This window comes from Salmo salar, chromosome ssa29 (assembly GCF_905237065.1).
Source record: "Salmo salar chromosome ssa29, Ssal_v3.1, whole genome shotgun sequence".
Taxonomy (NCBI): Eukaryota; Metazoa; Chordata; class Actinopteri; order Salmoniformes; family Salmonidae; genus Salmo; species Salmo salar.
This window is the reverse complement of record NC_059470.1, coordinates 10,739,276-10,760,965: the sequence shown is the minus strand read 5'-3', so window position 1 is coordinate 10,760,965 and position 21,690 is coordinate 10,739,276. Positions and strand designations below refer to the sequence as shown.

At 41.5% G+C, this 21,690-nt stretch overlaps 1 protein-coding gene across 2 annotated transcripts in view; it reads right to left on the bottom strand.

Moving 5' to 3' along the window:
* The window catches only part of myripb (myosin VIIA and Rab interacting protein b), a 181,998-nt gene that overhangs the window by 140,323 nt on the left and 19,985 nt on the right, over positions 1-21,690 (bottom strand). The window lies entirely within an intron of this gene.

Genomic DNA, 21,690 nt, shown 5'->3' with positions numbered 1-21,690 from the left:
CCATATTTTTGGCATTAAACAGTCTCCATATATACTTCCATTAATTCTTTCAACTGGTACCGAGTGACCTTCAGAATAGTATTGTGAGGCTTGTGAGCATCCTAGCAAAACTGAGAACACCGTCGGGCTCGTGAGAGTCTCATCTTTCCATAAAGGGGCCATAATAGTTTGTAGGCCAAACTGTTCGGACACTGCAGACGATTTTGTGAGAATTTTTTTTTTTTAGATGTCTTCTGGTCTGACAAACACCGCTCTAGTTATGTCACCTTTCACCGCAGATGTGGAAGTGCAACATAGGCAGATATGTTATTTAGCATTGTATGCATCTCAGTCCAACGTATCTCTAGCTTAAACTCACAGATTTCTATGGGGATTTTTGTATTATGCTAATTCGATTTCAACACCGGCGTGGACATCGACCTTTTTTAACCCCCTAGAGTCGATCCGCTGCACTCCGCATTAGTGATGAAAGGTGGCAGAGCTACAGCGGTGTTTGTCAGACCATGAGAGCAGTGTTTGTCAGACCATGTTGAGTCCCAAGTAATCCAGGGGACCATGGCACAATGTTCTACAAACTTTCTTGGGGACGTCCTGGATCAAACCAGGAGCTTGATAAGCCCTTCAGGGGTCCATTATTGTTTACATTTAAGTAATGTCAATTATGCATTTTAAAGTAAAATATTCTCAATAACATTTGACACCTGGGTTTTCAAATGTTGTCACGTGTAGTTTCATGTTATCACATGTTGACATTTTGCATCCCACATATATTGTCATATTTATTTAACTTGCTCACGTTTACTTTGAGAAAGAAAGAAAGAAAGAAAGAGAGAAAGAAAGAGAGAAAGAAAGAGAGAAAGAAAGAAAGAGAGAAAGAGAGAAAGAAAGAAAGAAAGACAGAGAGACAGAGAGACAGAGAGACAGAGATAGAGAGCGATACGCTCTGTCATTATAGTGTGTAGTGTATCTTTGGCTGAACCCTGTGAACAGAGCAGAACAGAAGAGATCCGCTGCTTGACATTTGGCCAGTGGAAGGCAGCAATCCCAGCCGTGGTCAGCCTGTTCCTTGTTATATGATCAAAATAAAACCCAGCACTTTTGTTCTCAGTCTGTTCCAACCCCTTCCAACCCCTCGGAAAAAGCCAATATCATATCTTGAATATAGCAAATGTCTGGTATAATAAGCAAGGGCTTAGCAACTACAATATGTCTGTTTCCCAAATGGCACCCTGTTCAAAGTATAGCGGTCCATTTGGGACACAGACTGTATTACCCCCCTTCACATGGACTCAGCTGAGCACAGCTAAAAAGCAAGGGGATGATGATTACCTTTCCAAAGTGACCTGGGGAATAGGAGAGGTTGGCAGTGTCAGCTCTTTTAAAAAGCTATGGCCTTCGTACCCAATGGCTTCCTATTCCCAATATAGTGCACTACTTACCTGGTCAAAAGTAGTGCACTAAAAAGGGTGCCATATAGGGTGCCATTTGGGGTGCAGCCATGAGCTAAGTTTCACACATTACACAGACGGGTGGGCAAGGTTACTCTGGAAAACACCCATCTGTCCAGTCAACTGGAAACACCTTAATAAAGCCATGCCGTCGCTGCTGAGACTGCAGCTTAGTGCTTAGACTGCTTACACAACTGGGCCCGAAGTCGATTATATTTTCTGTATCTCATCAATCCCCTTGGGGGTCGACTCCAGAGGATGAGTGTTTTAGTTCCAGGGCGATGTGCGGCGCTTAGTGGAAATCAGAGCCCCACCTGCCTGGTATGGTGATGCAGCAAACTGTTCTCTGCTGACACCCTGAGGTTTCACCGAGGTATCAGCTAGCAGCACACACACCCATACAGACAGAGAAGCACAGGGATGGCACACAGGGTCAACACGACACACAGTGTCATCAAAAAAGATCGATAACCACGAAGATGATCAGTGAACGAAGATGAATGAACAAGATGACTCTGAACAGTGAAAGAATGAAATCAGATTGCTCTTGTTTTCTTTTTATCTTTAGCTGAAAGTACATGATTATACACGACTAAGGTCAGCAAATATGTTGACCTTAAGCCAGAGTTCCGAGGTCAGAGGGTGTCGTCCCCATTTCCCTCAGCCTTGTGGGTAATTGGACTGTACGGACACAGAAAGCTACCGCGTCTATCACAATCATAACGAAAGCCGTTTATTATGTGATTGAATAAGTATGCAGATGAGCGTGCATAATTGACATGGTTAGGGCTTCATTTCTTTTTTTAATTAAATGTCGTCGACTACTCAGGGTAAAAATTAGAGCCTAATTAGGAATCAAGAGTCTCAAACAGGCGCACAGATCACCTTAACAACCCGGGGGCGCACGCTGACTAATTAAAACAAAACCATGTTGAATAGAAGAGTTAGAGAGGTTTAATGGCCACACCAGCATTTCTGCTGAGTGTCTTTCTCCACTCCTTTGGTAGAAAGAAACCGCTAGACCATAGCACCATATTCATGTCATTGAGACTGGTGTCAAATAGTGGGAAGACGAAGAGGAGGATACCTCTCTGCCCATTTCTTATTTCCCAATGCTGTGAAAAACAGTTTGACGTTTTACCTAATCAGAAAAAAAGATCATACCAATTACTGTACCAACTGAATATGATATAAATGTAATTTGAACAGAAATGCATTTTTTATTTAACTAGGCAAGTCGGCTAAGAACAAATTCTTATTTACAATGATGGCCTACCCCGGCCAAACCCTAATGACGCTGGGCCAATTGTGCGCCGCCCTATGGGAGTCCCAATCACGGCCGGTTGTGATACAGCCTGGAATCGAACCAGGGTCTGTAGTGACGCCTCTAGCACTGAGATGGAGTGCCTTAGACCGCTGAGCCACTCGGGAGGCCTACAGTAACCTACATCATAAGGACAGCCTAGGTATCTGATAATATCTCGGCTCTATCGTGTTCCCCAGTAAGTGTACAGTAGGTGACGGGCTGTTGTCAGGGGCTCAGGTGTCACATCTAGATGGCAAGGCCCTGTCGACAGACAGAGACCGAGATGGGCTGAGAAGGCTGCTTTTCTGCTTTCCTGTCAGATTGTGGTCCTGACATCTGTTCCCTCCTCTCTTGATCCACATACCTCTCCATGTACCGGACTGTCCTGTAAAGGAGGGACTTCTTCACCTCACCCTCTCTAGAGGCAGACAATACAAACTAAGGCTCACCTAGTTGTCTATCAGGGAGGATGGGAAGGAGTAGCAACAGTCCTCGAAATAGTTAAAAGGTTAAAAATACAATTCTAATAAATGTAACAGATGGATAATGGATGATGATAAACTTTTTTAATAAAAAAATCCATCAAAAATTGACTGAATTATAGCACATGAAACATTGTACTGTCACCAACAAATAATCAATTGAGTTCAGGCATTTGTCGGAATTCCAGTATTACATTTATTGTAAAAATGCCCTTTTTCCCATTACAATGCACTCATACAGGTAACTGCCAAAAAATAATGGAAATGCTTGAGTGAATGAAGGATACAAAGTATATTGAAAGCAGGTGCTTCCACACAGGTGTGGTTCCTGAGTTAATTAAACAATTAACATATCATTATGCTTAGAGTCATGTATAAAAATGCTGGGCAGGCCATTATTTGGGCTACCATGGCTATGCTCCCATAGGATGACAAGGCCCCCATCCACAGGACACAAGTGGTCATTGAATGGTTTGAGGATCATGAAAATGATGTAAACCATATGCCATGGCCATCTCAGTCACCAGATCTCGACCCGAAATGAACACTTATGGGAGATTCTGGAGCAGTGCCTGAGACAGCATTTTCCACCACCATCAACAAAACACCAAATGAGGGAATTTCTCGTGGAAGAAGAGTGTCGCATCCCTCCAATAGAGTTCAAGACACATGTAGAATCTATGCATTGAAGCTGTTCTAGCTCGTGGTGACCCAACACCCTATTAAGACACTTTATGTTTGTGTTTCTTTTATTTGGGCAGGTACAGTGCCTTCAGAAAGTATTCAGACCCCTTGACTTTGTGCACATTTTGTTACTTTACAGCCTTATTCTAAAATGGTCACTCCGACAGAGCTCTAGAGTTCCTCTGTGGAGATGGGAGAACCTTCCAGATGGACAACCATCTCTGCAGCACTCCACCAATCAGGCCTTCATGGTTGAGTGGCCAGACGGAAGCCACTCCTCAGTAAAAGGCACATGACAGCCCGCTTGGAGTTTGCCAAAAGGCACCTAAAGACTGTCAGACCATGAGAAACACGATTCTCTGGTCTGATGAAACCAAGATTGAACTCCTTCACCTGAATGCCAAGCGTCACGTCTGGAGGAAACCTGGCACCATCCCTACGGTGAAGCATGGTGGTGGCAGCATCATGCTGTGGGGATGTTTTTCAGCGGCAGGGACTGGGAGACTAGTCAGGAGAGGCAAAGATGAACGGAGCAAAGTACAGAGAGATCCTTGATGAAAACCTGCTCCAGAGCACTCAGGACTTCAGACTGGGGCAAATGTTTACCTTCCAACAGGACAATGACCCTAAGCACACAGCCAAGACAATGCAGGAGTGGCTTCGGGACAAGTCTCTGAATGTCCTTGAGTGGCCCAGCCAGAGCCCGGACTTTAACCCGATCGAACATCTCTGGAGAGACCTGAAAATAGCTGTGCAGCAGCATTCCCCATCCAAACTGACAGAGCTTGAGAGGATCTGCAGAGAAGAATGGGAGAAACTCCCCAAATACAGGTGTATCAAGCTTGTAGCGTCATACCCAAGAAGACTCGATGCTGTAATTCCTGCCAAAGGTGATTCAACAAAGTACTGAGCAAAGGGTCTGAATACTTATGTAAATGTGATATTTCCGGGAGTTTTTTTTATACATTTGCAAAGATTTCGAAATACCCAATAATGACAATGCAAAAACAGGTTTTGTGTGTAGATTGATGGGGGGGAAAAAACGATTGAATACATTTTTGAATAAAGCTGTAACTGTGGAAAAAGTCAAGGGGTCTGAATACTTTCCGAAGGCACTGTACCTGTATATACATTTTTTTGTATATCAGGTATTTCGTTCATATTTTGTGATACAATAAAGAAAATGATATGCCTCATTTGCATGTATGCACTGGGTGTATTTGCATACATGAATGATTTAACATAAATGGGTGGAACCTGCAACCACCAAAAACTACCTTTGTCCATGCTCTCTCTAATCATATATTGCGCTCAAATGTGCTCTCTAGACTGCCTCTATTAATTACTGTTGTTGTCATGTTGTCATGTTGTATTACATAATTCAACAAGTGTGTCAAGAGAAGGATACCCAAAAATCAACAGACTTGGCTCTACTTTACATTGTTTGCGAGATCAGTCGTAATATCATTATAATCCAAATGTTCCTATTGGGAAGTTGCTTTCATTTTAGCTCATTTAATTTGTAAAAATTTCAACTGTAAAACACCTACACACATCAAAGTAAAAAGTTATCTTTCTTCTCTTTTTTACGATATAAGTGTTGAGACCGTGCGTTTAATTCCTGACCAAGCGTTGGTGTTCTTGTAGATGCAATGGAAAACCATTGTATTTCATTGAACCCATTTGAGCCATTACCGGATTGAGTTTGACAGGTCATTACAAACATTTCCACGGTGGTGTCGTTAACAGGAAAAAACAAAATGGCACAAGCAAGAGTAAGAAAGAGTCGCTACAGTAAAATGAAAGCCATCAATCCAGTGATATTTAAGTGACAAATTGATTTTTCACCCCTCACAGGAAAACAGGACAATTACGTCTGAAATGGAGAAATTCTCAGGTGGGGGGAATGCTCATTGCTAGGAGGAGGGAGGGAGTAATAATGAAAAATACTCATTTGTTTGTCCTAAATTACTTTTCTGTCAAGCACACCTCCTAGGCAAATACTGTCCTCGGATTAACATTACATTTAATCGTTCACGTTACATTTGACCACTCTGGATTGTGCAGATAAATTAAAGAAAGGTACTGTAGCTAGCATTGCTAATCACCTGTTGGATTAATTCAGAAAACATTTCTTGCTATCACTTTCTGCTGCAAGGCATTCTGGTACTTGTTAATCACATGAATCACAATTAAATACAATTACTCCTGCAATTAACTGTAAATAATATCTGTAGATATCTGTAGACCATTCAAGTTACAACAGGTTTGTACAAATCTCTATCTATTCTTTACATTTTGTTTGTGTCATTAGGTTTTTGTTCCCAGACTTGTGACCTTACCTTACCCATGGATTTATAAAGAAACAAGTGTTCATCGTGTTTGCCTCAGTTACGGTCATGTTTCCTTGGCTGTGGATGGGTGTTATTATTCTGGTCAGGCCCAAGGATTAGGGGTGTTTGGTTATTGGTACAGTTTGGATTAGGGGTGCTTGGTTATTTGTGCAGTCTGAGTGATGTTTATGATGGTTGTAGTTGAGCTTGGAGAACAGTTTACAGTTGTACCATAGACATCTGTACCATAGAAGGCTGGTACCCACCTGACTTTCTAACGATTTTAAAATACAGAAGCCAAACACCTTGAAAATATGGATACAACTTCCTCCACGCTTGTGCATTATCATAATTCATATACACGCCACTAGAAATCCCTGCATTAGCATGTTTCTGTTAGACGACACATCTTGACAAAATACACCATATTACTGGCCTACTAATGTGCCTGGACCTTGTAGGGGGAAAAAAACATAACTGATCCAAATAGTTGTCCAATCAGGCAGGCTAGATGCAGTTCTAAATGAATACGCACTCAAAACAGCAGGCTTTTGAGCAGTTATTCAAAGGACAGACTATTCACTGTAGTTTACAGCCTACTGAGACTAGACTAGAGTTTTGCACTCACCTGGAAACAATAATAACATTTTTCATTACATTGTGTTGTTGTAGCCTAGGTAATATACATTTCTTGTCCCACAAAAACTGAAACAATAGGGTAGGTTTTCGAGCTCTGTACACAGGGACTGGGTAACAGGTGTATACAATCAAGCATACAGCCATGCAATTCCCAGACAAACATTGGCAGTAGAATGGCCTTACTGAAGAGCTCAGTGACTTTCAACGTGGCAGCGTCATAGGAGGCCACATTTTTCTGCCCTGCTAGAGCTGCCCTGGTCAACTGTAAGTGCTGTTATTGTGAAGTGGAAAAGTCTAGGAGTAACAACGGCTCAGCCGCGAAGTGGTAGGCCCCACAAGCTCACAGAACTGGACCACCGAGTGCTGAAACACGTACCTGGTAAAAATCATCTGTCCTCTGTTGTAACACTTACAACCGATTTCCAAACTGCCTCTGGAAGCAACGTCAGCACAAGAACTATTCGCCTGGAGCTTCATGAAATGGGTTTCCATGGCTGAGCAGCCGTACACAAGCCTAAGATCACCATGCGCAATGCCAAGCGTCGGCTGGAGTGGTGTAAAGCTCGGCACCATTGGACTCTGGAGCAGTGGAAACGCGTTCCCTGGAGTGATGAATCACGCTTCACCATCTGGCAGTCCGACGGACGAATCTGGGTTTGGCAGATGCCAGGAGAACGCTACCTGCTCAAATGCGTAGTGCCAAGACTAAAGTGTGGTGGAGCAGGTATAATGGTCTGGGGCTGTTTTTCATGGTTCGTGCTAGACCCCTTAGTTCCAGTGAAGGGAAATCTTAAGGCTAGAGCATACAATTACATTCTAGAAGATTCTTTGCTTCCAACTTTGGGGAAGGCCCTTTCCTGTTTCAGCATGGCAATGCCCCCATGTAGAAAGCGAGGTCCATACAAAAATGGTTTGTCGAGATCAGTGTGGAAGAACTTGACTGACCTGCACAGAGCCTTGACCTCAACCCCATCGAACACCTTTAGGATGAATTGGAACGCCAACTGCGAGCCAGGCCTAATCGCCCAACATCAGTGCCCAACCTCACTAATGCTCGTGGCTGAATGGAAGTCCCCGCAGAAATTTTACGACATCTAGTGGGAAGCCTTCCCAGAGGAGTGGAGGCTTATAGCAACAAAGGTGGGACCAACCCCATATTAATGCCCATGATTTTGGAATGAGATGTTCAATGACCTGGTGTCCACATACACTACATGACCAAAAGTATCTTTTGCTGTGTAAATTGACTGGATATATTCACTGCAATAATGAGCCTAACATTGAGCTTATGAATTATGGCCTAATATGCATACGCTTCTAACTTAGGCTATAGGCTACATCTCAAGCCTGTCTGTCTTCATTGTACTGTTGCGCAATTACGTACCTGGTCTCGCCGCTGTCCCAGGAAAAGTCCAAGGAAAAGTCCCAGGAAAAGCCAGACTACAAAAGCATGCTAGTGTTGGGTTCGACATTTTGAACATTGAGATATTAAATAAATGATAGAGAAGAAGTGTAGAATCAAAGGAGAAAGTTAAGGGTTCTCTGTAGAAAGCCAGAAGGCTCTGGAATGTGTTTGATGGAGGAGAGAAGAGCGACGTGTTGATATAGGGAAGGCAGATGGATATCTGTGGATTAGGTGAAGGAGGGGTTGAGGTCAGCAAATGAGGGGTGAGGTCAGTTCCCCTTAAGGGAGTAATCAGGGTTTAGTATATGGTTACCTTCTTCCTGTTGAGCATGACATGTAAGGATTGGAGAGAAGGAGTGTCTTAAGTGGGATATAAATATCTGGATGGGACAAATGTTGGGTTGTCTGATTACAGCTGTACAGAACCTTTGGGAAGAATTAAACTTGGTTAAAGCTTCTCTAGTTTCCGTGGGTTATTTACTCAGAAAAATAAGAACCTAACACTAGACACCTATTTTGACTTATTTTCTTTAGCCCACCAATAGCCTATTTGAGGAGAGATGCACGCTTGCTCTTGCTTGCTGAATCTAAAATAGGCTACAGAATTAAGAACGGGCAAGGAGTTGGAAAGGAGAAGCCCAAATGTTCCTATAGTAGGCCTATCCTAACACTGATAGGCTGCATCCTGACAAAATACACCATATGAGTGGTACATTTCTAGTACCTTCTAAACGTCCAGAAAAGATCCAAACTGATCCAAATGATTGCATAATCATGCCTAGGCTGTAGGCTTATGCAGTTATTTTGGCATTAAACAAAACAGTACATTGAGCGGTTATTCAAATTAGCATACATCACTGCAGTTTACAGCCTATGGACAATAATTGTGTACTCATTGCACTTGTTGTTGTAGCCCAGGTATAATAATTTTCTTGTCTAAAAACAGAGGCCTGTGCCTAATCAATAGTGGAGCTTTGTGTGCCCGGGACCACAGAGCGCAGCATGGAGAAACAAACACAGATCTTGCACTTTGACAGGTAAATATTTAGCCTATAGCCCTAATATTTAGCTAACAAATGGCCTAATATCTAGCTAACATTTAGCTTCTTGCTTCGGCTACACATCACTAGCCTCTCTCTTCCAGCTCTACCCGTGCTCAATAGGCTATAGGCTACTCAATCCTCTCCATTCCCCTTGTTGTGAAATCCCAGGAAAAGCTATAGGCTACAAAAGCTAAAGGACATTTGTTTAGATCATTTTTTATACTAGGCCTAATAGCCTATTTGGGGTTAAGAAGCAGGCTTGCTCTTGCTAATTGCTGAATGTAAAACAGGCCTACAGCATAGAAAATGCATGTCGGGGAAAGTTGAGGAGAGAAAGTGCATTGGTGTGATAACATTTGGCCGGTTATGATAACATTGTTGCACTGATGCATTGCAAATAGTTGCACAGGACAGACAGACCCAAAGGAATTGACGACCATTAGAAAAATGGAAATCACTTGTAAACCACTTGAGCAACGAGGCAATGACATGCTATAAAAGATGCACAGTGTAACCGGGCCTGTGTGTAGCTGGTGTAGAGAGTCAGGCGCACGACAGCAGATATGAGTAATCAACGTATTTACTCAAGTATACACAAATACAACACATTATACTGAGCCCACATTAACGGACCGTATACAGGACAAAGAATCACTCAAACAAACAAACATGGGGGAACAGAGGGTAAAATAATGAACAAGTAATTGGGGGATTGAAACCAGGTGTGTAAAACAAAGACAAAACAAATGGAAAATGAAAAGTGGATCGGTGATGGCTAGAAAGCCGGTGACGTTGGCCGCCAAACGCCACCCGAACAAGGAGAGGGACCGACTTCGGCGGAAGTCGTGACACACAGGCTAAACAGTGGATGTTGCTGAATTGCTACATTTAAAAATGAGTTATTATATTATTTTTCAATAGGCCTGTACATTGAAGTATTATTTGCAGTTGCCACTATGACAATGAACAACACACCCTGAAAGCACTGAATAGTCTTGTGTTACCACCTTATTAATAGGCAAGATGCAGTAGGATGCATTGGACTGGCATTGATCAGTTGATTGACAGGTGCAGGACTGTAGAACGATAAAACATTCCTCTAGTGTGGATGCTCACCACACATATAGTTATGTAGCCTATATTCTATCATTATAGCCTAGTTATCGTTACTGTTTTGGGCTTGATGAATGGCCCTTAACTATTACACAACTAACGTTATTATCACAACATAATTCCTAGTAGGTCTAGTTAACAATCGCGAACTTGAATTAAATAAATATATAGATTACACTTAATTTCATTTACTTGACTTTAATACCCTATAAATTGACTGTCAAATAATTTACTCTGGCAAGTTTGCCACCAGCACGCTGCAGTAGGGAAGTAAAACGGAAGTCGAATCCATCACTTCCGCTGTTTGACTGTGTCCATAGCAACATTTGAAAATTAGGATGGATACAGTATGTACAATTCATTTGAAAGCCATACAATGTTTGCATATCAAGCATACAGAAACACATAGTTGACTACGTGCTTACGCCACTCCCTGCAGATATCAGTAAAACACAGACCTACATAAAACACATTACAAACTGAACTACAGTATCAGTGATGTGGTTGTTTTCATTTGACAAGTATGTCCAAGCTTCTGTGCGGTCAGTTGCTGTGGTAATTGGATAGCGAATTAACTGTGGTTCGGGTGTGGTTTGGTTTATAGCCATTTTTATAACGTCACCTTTCCACTAAAATGAAAAGGGAGAGTCATGCTGCGCAGAACAGAGAAAGTCGGTCTTCCTCCCAAATGGCACCCAATTCCCTTTTTAGGGCACTACTTTTGACCAGAGCCCTATGGGCCCTGGTCAAAAGTAGTGCACTATAAAGGGAAAAGGGTGCCATTTAGAACACAACTGCCGTGTGATGTTATAGAGGTCAGCATGTAGTGGCAATGAAAAACAAAAGCTGTTTATTCTCAACTCCCACCTTTTCATCAATCTTCACTGACACTGTATTAAAACAACCGCCTATTTTTGGGAGAAGGACTGTCCCCTTTCATTGAAGACCTGGAAGTTCGACCTTTGTATTGAACGCATTGTTTGCAGAAAACGGGATCCCCCATTATAGTGAATGGAAAAATGTCAATCTTCATGTAAATATTTTTTTTTTTTTAGAAGACAATCAATTGCTTTTAATACACCAGATGTATGTCCTTCAACCAACTATTTTAAAATCGTACACAGAAGAAGTTCTAAGGAAAATGTGGTTGCTAATGGCAGCCTGCAGTACCCCGGTCAACCTTCAACTTGAGTTACTCAATGGGAGGGGGCACCCTCTCCCACCCTCCCTTTGGCAAATCCTCCCCACCTATAGACAGAAACTTAAGCAGGAATCACCCATGGTAAGGACTGTTCAACGTTGGTCTGACCAATCGGAATCTATGCTTTAAGACTGCTCACGCGGACTGGGAACTGTTCTGGGACGTCTCTTCGAATAGTATTGACGTTTACACTGACTCTGTGACTGGGTTCATCAGGAAATGCATAGAGGATATTGTTCATACTGTGACGATTAGAACTTATCCAAACCAAAAAACGCGGATAGATGAGCAGTATTCGCACAAAATTGAAAGTGCATTTAACCACGGCAATGTAACTGAGAACATGGACGTGTACAAACAGATCAGCTATGACCTTCGTAGGGCTAGAGGCAAAAATGACAGTATAGGGCTAAAGTGGAGTCAACGGCTCAGAAACGAGATGCATGTGGCAGCGACTCGAGACAAAAGGGTAAGCCAGCACTGTTGTGGGTCCCCACCGCTCACAAGGATTGTATGCTCCCAATCTCCGTGGCCGTAAAACATTCAAGCGTGTTAACCCTCGCAAGCCGCATCTTCCGAGCATGTGCAGACCAGCTGGCTGGTGTGTTTACGGACATATTCCATCGCTCCCTATCCCAGTCTGTTGTCCCCACTTGCTTCAAGATGTCGACAATTGTTCCTGTACCCAAGAAAGCGAAGGTAACTGAGCTAAATGACTATCACTCGGTTGAATACACTTACACTACCGTTCAACTTAGAAATGTCCTTGCTTTTGAAAGAAAAGCAAATTTTTTGTCCATTAAAGTAACATCAAATTGATCAGAAATACAGTGTAGACATTGTTAATGTAAATGACTATTGTAGCTGGAAACGGCCAATTTTTTTATGGAATATCTACATAGGCCCATTATCAGCAACCATCACTCCTGTGTTCCAATGCCACGTTGTGTTAGCTAATCCAAGTTTATAATTTTAAAAGACTAATTGATCATTAGAAAACACTTTTGCAATTATGTTAGCACAGCTGAAAACTGATTAAAGAAGCAATAAAACTAGCCTTCTTTAGACTAGTTGAGTATCTGGAGCATCAGCATCTGTGGGTTCGATTACAGGCTCAAAATGGCAAGAAAGACCTTTCTTCTGAAACTCGTCAGTCTATTCTTGTTCTGAGAAATGAAGGCTATTCCATGCGAGAAATTGCCAAGAAACTGAAGATCTCATACAACACTGTGTACTACTCCCTTCACAAAACAGCTCCCTGTTCACCCACGAGTGAGTGGCCAGGCACGTCTCCAACTCAAACTCAGCACATCACTGAGGTCATGAAATGGTCCCTTCACACCGACAGCATGGTGAAGAAGGCGCAACAGCGCCTCTTCAACCTCAGGAGGCTGAAGAAATTTGTCTCGGCCCATAAGAACCTCACAAACTTCTACAGATGCACCACTGAGAGCATTCTGGGCTGTATCACCGCCTTATACAGCAACTGCACCGCCTACAACCGCAGGGCTCTCCAGAGGGTAATGTGGTCAGCCCAAAACATGGACCGAGAGACTGATCAACAGCTTCTATCTCCAGGGCATCAGACTATTAAACAGTCATCCCGAGCCGGCCTCCGCCCAGTACCCTGCCCTGCTCCTTAAAGACTGCTGCCCTATGTACATAGAGTCATTGAAGACTGGTCACTTTAATAATGTTTACATACTGTTTTAACCACTTTATATGTATATACTGTATTCTAGTCATGGCTCACCCTATATAACTACTGCTGTATACACATTTTCTATTCACATACTGTCTATACACACCATTCACATACATACATATTTTGGAATCTGGTTCGAAAGCTTAATTCCTGAAATTCGATCCATTTTGCCATGGTGTTTTGGAATGTGTATTTAAATACTCTATTCTCAACATAGCTCATTCTACTACTGTACATTGCATTTTAGTTACACTGCTTATATACACACACACACACACACACACACACACACACACACCACATGTATTTCTATACCGGATTCTTGACATATCTCACTCTAAAATACAGTGCCTTCAGAATATTCTTACCACTTGACTTATTCCACATTTGTTGTGTTACAGCCTGAATTCAACATTTATTAAATCCTTTTTTCTTCTCATAATGACAATGTCAAAACATGTTTTTTGTAATGTTGGCAAATTAAGTGAAAATGAAATACAGAAATAACTAATTTACATAAGTATTTACACACCTTTGCTATGACACTCCAAAATGAGCTCAGGTGCATCCAATTTCCTTTGACCATCTCTTGAGATGGCACTACAACTTGATTGGAGTCCACATGTGGCCAATTCAATTGTTTGGGCATGATTTAGGAAGAACCACAACTGTCTATAAGGTCCCACAGTTGACAGTGCATATCAGAGCAGAAACTATACCATCAAGTCCAAGGAACTGTCTGTAGATCTCCGCGATAGAATTGTGATGAGGCATATATCTGGGGAAGGGAATATAGTTTTTATAAAAACTGGGAAATTGAAAAAATATGGAACTACCCATACTCGACTCTGCATTTCAATATTTATTTTTAATTTATATTTTTGGGATTTGACCATGTCTGTACCATGTCATAATAAATCTTGGCAGGTGATATAACCAACAACCCAAAAGACAAGTATAAAACAAATAACACTTTAATGCTGTTCAAAGTAGTCCTGGTATATATAAATGTACTTGGCTAATCAAGTTATTCTGATTCTAGTCCAACAAATTGCTGCGCTACAGCAATTACAACACTAGCAGTCATTATACAGTATACATTTCAGTTCCCTATTTTATGAAACTAGTCCGATAACCACCCAGTATGATATGTATGATATCAAATGTCTCATTACGAAGGCCCCCTCTACAAGCAACAAAACAGCCATGCACTTGTTTGGCCCTGACACTTTATTTTCGAAAGATATATGATGCTCCAGTTTGACCAATGAAAATCACTGCCATAAAACCTACACCGTTCAATAATCAGCTCCAGATTTGTTATCTACATATGAGTGAAGGGGGGGGCATGCTTGAGCCAGCACATCCAGAGGCAAGGGTGGGGGGGGGGGAAAGAGAGAGACAAACCTTCATTAACAAAGCCATCACTTACAGGGAGATGGAAGAGTCCCCTAAGCAAGCTGGTCCTGGGGCTCGGATCACAAACACAAACAGACCCGACAGAGCCCTAGGACAGCAACACAATTAGACCCAACCAAATCATGAGAAAACAAAAAGATAATTACTTGACATATTGGAAAGATTTTACAAAAGTGGCAGAATACCTGACCACTATGACTGACCCAAAATTAAGGAAGGCTTCGACTACGTACAGACTCAGTGAGCATAGAGACACATATTTCCCCCAGATTACACAGACCCACAAATAATTTCAACACAAATTCAATTTTGATAAACTCTCATATCTATTGGGGGAAATACCACAGTGTGCAATCACAGCAGCAAGATTTGTGACCTGTTGCCACAAGAAAAGGGCAACCAGTGAAAAACAAACACCATTGTAAATACAATCTATATGTTTATCTATATTCCCTTTTGTACTTTAACTATTTGCACATCATCACAACACTGTATATAGACATATGACATTTGAAATATCTTTATTATTTTGGAACTTTTGTGAGTGTAATGTTTACTATTCATTTTTGATTGTTTATTTCACTTTAGTTTATTATCTATTTCACTTGCTATTGCAATGTAAACATATGTTTCCCACGCCAATAAAGCCCCTTGAATTTAACCTGTTGGGGCTACAGGTTAGCAATGAACCCCGAGTCGGGATTGCTAACAAGGCAAAACAAAACATCAAAAATCTAATAATTTCAATTTCTCAAACAATCAACTATTTTACACAATTTAAAAGATAAACATCTCCTTAATCTAACCACATTGTTCGATTTTCAAAGAGGCTTTACGGCAAAAGCATAAAGTTAGATTATGTTAGGACAGTACATAGCCACAAAAGTACAAACATCCATTTTCAATTCAAGGTCAGGCGTCACCAAAAGCAGAAACCAGCTAGAATTATGTACTAACCTTTGTCAATCTCCATCAGATGACACTCCTAGGACATTATGTTATACAATACATGCATTTTTTGTTCCATCAAGTTGATATTTATATCCAAAAACAGCATTTTACAGTAGCGTGAAATTCAGATTTTTTTCTTCTCTGAAATGCTTCCGGTGAACATAACTAAATTACTATTCGAAAACATTGGTAAATTATAATATTGTCATTCAAAGAATAATATATTTTCATCTCGTAATTGCTACCGAATGGCCAGATCTCAAAATAACTTTACTGGGAAATCACATTTTGCAATAAACGGGGTGCTATGCTAAGAACAATAAGCTATGCTATACAGTTAGCATCATCTAAAATCGATAATAACATTGTAAATATCCCCTTACCTTTGATTATCTCCATCAGAAGGCAGGCATCCCAGGTCCGGAAGGCATCCCAGGTCCGGAACAAATGTGGTTTCTTTTGACAAAGTTCATAATTTATGTCCAAATAACACCAAGTACTTAGCGTTCATTATGCTCCCACAAAACGTGGTGGGGGGAGTGTAAAATCACGCCGAAAAGCTAAAAAAACCTAGTAAATAATCTATTTACGTTCGTTCAAACATGTCAAATGTTGTTTAGCATTAATCTTTTGGTCCATTTTTAACGTTAAACATCAGTAATATTTTCACACAACCTATCCTATGTCTAGATAAACAATGATGACAAACTCACGCTTCTCAGATTTATGCGCAGGCGCAAAAAAATGAAGTGATGACATGTCAACTTCCTTGGATTGTAATTTGCTCTCTGTTTATCATAGACGCTTCAAACAACTTTATAAAGATCGTTGACATCTAGTGGAAGCCGTAGGTGTTGCGAAATGAATCCTTTCTCACTATGGTATCTATAAAACAATGACACTAAATAGTACAGTCACAAAATTCACATTTTTTTGGGATCTATTTTTCACAGGTTTTTGCCTGCAATATGAGTTTTGTTATACTTACAGACACCATTCAAACTGTTTTAGAAAATTCAGAGTGTGTTCTATCCGAATGTGTTAATAATATGCATATCCTAGCTTCTGAGTTGGTGTAGGAGGCAGTTAAAAATGGGCACATATTTTTTTCAAAATGTCTCAATACTGCCCCCGAGCCCCAACAGGTTTTAATTGAGAGAGAGGAGAGAGGAAAGGCATCGGTCTACACGGGACAAAGGAATAGCAAATTAGCCACCAGACATCGTTAAATCATAATGCTATTTTTTACCTTGCATGGACCACAAGCTTCACACAGAAAGGATTGTAAAATGCAGACACTTGACTTTCGTCGACGGCGGTAAAGACAGACTTGTCAAGGCTCATTAATAGCATTGTCTCTGAGCTGGGTAAAGACGGAGCACGGGGAGAGTAATTGGCGTTATCATGTCAGGAAAAGGCAGAGTCCTTTAATGGCTCAATCTCCTGTATCTCCAGAAGTAATTACTGCTACCGCAGGCAGAAGCAAAGAAGAGAGAAAAATCTGGGAAGAAGCTTGGAAACAAAGAGTGGTGGATGGATAGTTGTTTTTATCATTCCTCCTGGCCCTTGGGAGTCATAGTGCTGTTTATTAAGCAATCCATCTCTGACTGGGCTCTGGGGCTAAGACTCTATTCCCTGTGCTGGTTTAATGAGACACACTCCAGCAGGCTGGCTGGAGTGTGGAAGGTGGAAACAGGCCAGAGGTTGGACAGCTAATGCTGTAACTGTACATCCTAATTGGGTCAAAATGATCACACTCAATCAGAGAATGGAACACATCTTGATGCAACAGCTCACAGTGCTGTTTGATCAAGCATTTTCAACGGAAATATACTGTAGGACTGAGCATGCCAATATTTAACAATGTTGACATACAGTAGCAATCCATTCTAAACAATTTAACTCATTGGCATTACAATCAATGACAAAACTCAGCTTCAGCAGTAGTAGTAGAAACACGTAGCACGTTTAAGAAGTCACTTCATTTCACTGTTGAGGTCAACCCGGGACTTACATTGCAGAACTTCACTCGTCCAGGAAAGCTGAGATTGTACCCAGGTTTGATTACATGCACATCTTTTGAATATTTACATTTTTCTGACAGGCCAGTACTTATCTGACAGAAGGTAATATCAATTAAGTTTCTAAACATTTCTTAGTAGACAACACTAGGGAAATTAAAATGGAGCATTCAAAGTGCCAGCTGAGACTTGTTAATTAGCCTTGTGAAGGATTCATGGGACACTTTATAACTCAGACGGGCTGGCGTCATTTAAGAAAGAAGAAACAAATGTCAGCCACGCATGGAGGGCAAAACCCCTGGGGGGTTTCGCCCTCGTTTGTTTGGGGGAAGACACCATGAAACAACCAAACTACCATCTGCTACTGTTTTCATAGGTACAATAGCTTTGTTATTATTAATGTAATGTTAACAACAGTACTTTCCTTATGACTGTGTTTCATATCAAAAGGAAAACAACCGGCTTTGTTTTTTGGTGTTATAACCTAGTCACTTGGAACATTGTGAAATGTGGAATTCTGGGTTGATCCTTCTTATTAAGCAGGTGCCCGGCACAAATAGATCAATGACGGTTGAATGAAAGCGCACACACACACACACACACACACACACGGAAAGTATTCAGACCCCTTGACTTTTTCCACTTTGTTACATTACAGCCTTATTCTAAAATATATATTTTTTAATCCCTCATCAATCTACACACAATAGTCCATAATGACAAAGCAAAAACAGGTTGAGAAATGCTTGCATATTTGTGAAAAATAAAAAAACAGGAATATCATATTTACATAAGTATTCAGACCCTTTACTCAGTACTTCATTGAAGCACCTTCTGCAGCCTCAAGTCTTCTTGGGTATGACGCTACAAGCTTGGCACACCTGTATTTGGGGAGTTTCTCACATTATTCTCTGTAAATCCTCTCAAGCTCTGTCAGGTTGGATGGGGAACGCTGCTGCACAGCTATTTTCAGGTCTCTCCAGAGATTCAAGTCCGGGCTCTGGCTGGGCCACTCAAGGACATTCAGAGACTTGTCCCGAAACCACTCCTGCATTGTCTTGGCTGTGTGCTTAGGGTCATTGTCCTGCTGGAAGTTGATCCTTCACCCCAGTCTGAGGTCCTGAGCGCTCTGGAACAGGTTTTCATCAAGAATCTCTCTGTACTTTGCTCTGTTCATCTTTCCCTCGATCCTGACTAGTCTCCCAGTCCCTGCCATTGAAAAACATCCCCACAGCATGATACTGCCACCACCATGCTTCACCATAGGGATGGTTCCAGGTTTTCTCCAGATGTGACACTTGGGATTCAGGCCAAGGAGTTCAATCTTGGTTTCATCAGATCAGAGAATCATGTTTCTCATGGTTAGTCTTTTAGGTGCTTTTGGCAAACTCCAAGCGGGCTGTCATGTACCTTTTACTGAGGAGTGGCTTCCGTCTGGCCACTCTACCATAAAGGCCTGATTGGTGGAGTGCTGCAGAGATGGTTGTCCTTCTGGAATGTTCTCCCATCTCCACAGAGGAACTCTGGAGCTCTGTCAGAGTGACCATCAGGTTCTTGGTCACCTCCTTGACCAAGGCCCTTCTCCCCTGATTGCTCAGTTTGGTGGGGTGGCCAGCACTTGGTGGTTCTAAACTTCTTCCATTTAAGAATGGAGGCCACTGTGTTCTTGGGGACCTTCAATGCTGCAGAAATGTTTTGGTACCCTTCCCCAAATCTGTGCCTCAACACAATCCTGTCTAGGAGCTCTACAGACAATTCCTTCGTCCTCATGGCTTGATTTTATATATAGACAGGTGTGCGCCTTTCCAAATCATGCCCATCAATTGAATTTACCACAGGTAGACTCCAAATCAAGTTATAGAAACTGCTCAAGGATTATCAATGGAAAAGGGATGCACCTGAGCTCAATTGAGGCTCATAGCAAAGGGTCTGAATACTTATGTAGAAGGTATTTCTCATTTTAAATTTGTATAAAAAAAATTAAATACAAAATGTTTTCACTGTCATTATGGGGAATTGTGTGTAGATTGGATTTAATATAGTTTTTTTCATCATTTTAGAATAAGGCTGTAACAATATGTGGAAAAAGTGAAAAGGTCTGAATACTTTCCGAATGCACTGTACATTTATACTAGCAGACACACCAAACCATATTTCTATTAACTGTCATTGTGATTCTAATACAGCATAGACATCTCTGGATGATTGTCACGCAGATTACCACACAATTTTCTGCTAGGGTTGAAAATCCAAGTCGAATCAGAATCATTCATAATGTAAAACAGCCATGAAATGAGAGAACACACTTGTCCCAGTCGGTGTGATTTGACTGTGCATGTGGTCTGCTTCTTGAGATGCATTGGCCTCAGTCATTGTGCCAAAGAAGTGGACCCCTGAAAATGAAATCACTGCCATTAAGACATTATTGTGCACTTGAACCTAACTGTATGGAGCTCCCAGCATTCCCTGCACTCAAACCAACCTCAACCGCAGGAGAGTGATAGATGTGACTGAATTTGAGCGGGTGTTCAGCACTGCTCAGCGAGCCCTCGACTGGGAACAATCGATTTCTCGAGAGCAAAGATTATTGCACACCGTTGATTCTGTTATGAAACAGAGAGAGAGAGAGAGAGAGAGAGAGAGAGAGAGAGAGAGTCTACAGAGAAACTAAACGTAATTACTTTTCGGAAGAATATAGACACCAAATCGAACAAAGAAAACAAAGGACGTAACTCAGTTTGTTGTCAGTGGGCTTCTAGTATATTTAAGACAGTTACACAGTCTTTCAAAACACTTTGCTCCAGATTGCGTCTCCAACTAAGCTACCTTGATTATTTATTTCATGAGCCCCTGTATTGCCAATGAAAATGTGCATGTTTTCACATCCTTACATCCATTTAGCTTTTAAAATGGGGAGAAACACCAATATTGGCTCGACATTGTGTTTTTCAAAGATTTCTTTGTTTTTGATCATTTGAAAGAGTTTGCAAGAGAGAAAATATTGTATCTCACAGTAATTCATGGAGAAGCGAGCCAGCTGTAGCCCAGTCTTGATTAGACGAGGCCCAGAAGTGTAGCTGACTCAAAACCTCAGCTGCCTGCTGTCTGGTCAATAATAATGTATCCTTGATTCAGCCCTACCCTCGTAAGCAGAGTGAATGTGAGACTACAGAGTCTGGCAACGCAAGATATAATAACGTTATTATATAACCAACTGAAAAAATTCCAATACACATCATTCCGTGGCAGGTCATCCCTGTGGTGTTCTGTAGTATGATAGGCCTATAAGATAAAACTGTCAAGAAGTGTAAAAAGCTACTGCAATACAGTGGAAAAACACTATTGGGCTCTTGATCAAACGTGGGGACAGGGGAGCATAATACTTTACCAAAAAAATAAACTGCTGTAGGAAGTGAAACTTGACAACCCTCAAATATGTACACGTATTTCCATATTCAGTTTGATAGATCTGTATAATCATTTCTGAATGGCACGAGGCAATCCACCAGGATCTTCGAAGCATGGGCTTGCTGATGCATCACAAACCAGACGGTCTGATCTGCCAATACATTTGATGACAGTTCCCCACAGGAGACTGTCAACATCACAACACTGTATCCCCTAGCTGCAGCCTGTCACACAGAGAGAGGGGGAGAGATGGAGGGGAGAGGGGGAGGAGAAGGAGGAGAGGGAGTAAGACTGGGGTGTAATCATCACGCCGACTCTGTTGCAAAACGTTTATTAAACGGAAGCAAACGGAACGAAACGGGGCGGGACCTACCGGAATTTGTCCAATAGAAAACTGTTGGTTTGCTCTGTTTTCCTCCTTTTGGTTCTTAAAAACAGTAAACGATTTCCGGAATGAATATGCCCCTGTTGTAATTACAGCCTGTCAGAGGGTGAGGGATGGAGGTCGGGAGGAAATGTGAAGAGAGGGACC